This window comes from Terrapene carolina, unplaced genomic scaffold (assembly GCF_002925995.2).
Source record: "Terrapene carolina triunguis isolate 2854851 unplaced genomic scaffold, T_m_triunguis-2.0 Scaffold69, whole genome shotgun sequence".
Classification (NCBI taxonomy): Eukaryota; Metazoa; Chordata; order Testudines; family Emydidae; genus Terrapene; species Terrapene triunguis.
The window spans coordinates 7436583-7438975 of record NW_020664420.1 but is presented as its reverse complement, the minus strand read 5'-3'; positions in this window follow the sequence as shown (position 1 = coordinate 7438975).

Genomic DNA, 2393 nt, shown 5'->3' with positions numbered 1-2393 from the left:
AGTGTGAAAAATCGGGACAGGGGGTTGGGGGTAATAAGCACCTAGATGGAGACCTGGGAGATGGGTCGGAGACGAGAGGAAGTGTGGGCTATATTGGCAGAGAGAAAGGAGGGTCAGGACAAAACCGGGAGGAAAGATCAAACCAGTATCTTAGATGCCTATATACAAATGCGAGAAGTATGGGTAATAAGCAGGAAGAACTGGAAGTGCTAATAAATAAATACAACTATGACATTGTTGGCATCACTGAAACTTGGTGGGATAATACACATGATTGGAATGTTGGTGTGGATGGATACAGCTTGCTCAGGAAGGATAGACAGGGGAAAAAGGGAGGAGGTGTTGCCTTATATATTAAAAATGTACACACTTGGACTGAGGTAGAGATGGACATAGGAGACGGAAGTGTTGAGAGTCTCTGGGTTAGGCTAAAAGGGGTAAAAAACAAGGGTGATGTCATGCTAGGAGTCTACTACAGGCCACCTAACCAGGTGGAAGAGGTGGATGAGGCTTTTTTTAAACAACTAACAAAATCATCCAAAGCCCAAGATTTGGTGGTGATGGGGGACTTCAACTATCCGGATATATGTTGGGAAAATAACACAGCGGGGCACAGACTATCCAACAAATTCTTGGACTGCATTGCAGACAACTTTTTATTTCAGAAGGTTGAAAAAGCTACTAGAGGTGAAGCTGTTCTAGACTTGATTTTAACAAATAGGGAGGAACTCGTTGAGAATTTGAAAGTAGAAGGCAGCTTGGGTGAAAGTGATCATGAAATCATAGAGTTTGCAATTCTAAGGAAGGGTAGAAGGGAGAACAGCAAAATAGAGACAATGGATTTCAGGAAGGCGGATTTTGGTAAGCTCAGAGAGCTGATAGGTAAGGTCCCATGGGAATCAAGACTGAGGGGAAAAACAACTGAGGAGAGCTGGCAGTTTTTCAAAGGGACACTATTAAGGGCCCAAAAGCAAGCTATTCCGCTGGTTAGGAAAGATAGAAAATGTGGCAAAAGACCACCTTGGCTTAACCACGAGATCTTGCATGATCTAAAAAATAAAAAGGAGTCATATAAAAAATGGAAACTAGGACAGATTACAAAGGATGAATATAGGCAAACAACACAGGAATGCAGGGGCAAGATTAGAAAGGCAAAGGCACAAAATGAGCTCAAACTAGCTAAGGGAATAAAGGGGAACAAGAAGACTTTTTATCAATACATTAGAAGCAAGAGGAAGACCAAAGACAGGGTAGGCCCACTGCTCAGTGAAGAGGGAGAAACAGTAACAGGAAACTTGGAAATGGCAGAGATGCTTAATGACTTCTTTGTTTCGGTCTTCACCGAGAAGTCTGAAGGAATGCCTAACATAGTGAATGCTAATGGGAAGGGGGTAGGTTTAGCAGATAAAATAAAAAAAGAACAAGTTAAAAATCACTTAGAAAAGTTAGATGCCTGCAAGTCACCAGGGCCTGATGAAATGCATCCTAGAATACTCAAGGAGCTAATAGAGGAGGTATCTGAGCCTCTAGCTATTATCTTTGGAAAATCATGGGAGACGGGAGAGATTCCAGAAGACTGGAAAAGGGCAAATATAGTGCCCATCTATAAAAAGGGAAATAAAAACAACCCAGGAAACTACAGACCAGTTAGTTTAACTTCTGTGCCAGGGAAGATAATGGAGCAAGTAATTAAGGAAATCATCTGCAAACGCTTGGAAGGTGGTAAGGTGATAGGGAACAGCCAGCATGGATTTGTAAAGAACAAATCATGTCAAACCAATCTGATAGCTTTCTTCGATAGGATAACGAGTCTTGTGGATAGGGGAGAAGCTGTGGATGTGGTATACCTAGACTTTAGTAAGGCATTTGATACGGTCTCGCATGATATTCTTATCGACAAACTAGGAAAATACAATTTAGATGGGGCTACTATAAGGTGGGTGCATAACTGGCTGGATAACCGTACTCAGAGAGTTGTTATTAATGGTTCCCAATCCTGCTGGAAAGGCATAACGAGTGGGGTTCCGCAGGGGTCTGTTTTGGGACCGGCTCTGTTCAATATCTTCATTAACGACTTAGATATTGGTATAGAAAGTACGATTATTAAGTTTGCGGATGATACCAAACTGGGAGGGATTGCAACTGCTTTGGAGGACAGGGTCATAATTCAAAATGATCTGGACAAATTGGAGAAATGGTCTGAGTTAAACAGGATGAAGTTTAACAAAGACAAATGCAAAGTGCTCCACTTAGGAAGAAAAAATCAGTTTCACACATACAAAATGGGAAGAGACTGTCTAGGAAGGAGTACGGCAGAAAGGGATCTAGGGGTTATAGTGGACCACAAGCTAAATATGAGTCAACAGTGTGATGCTGTTGCAAAAAAAGCAAAC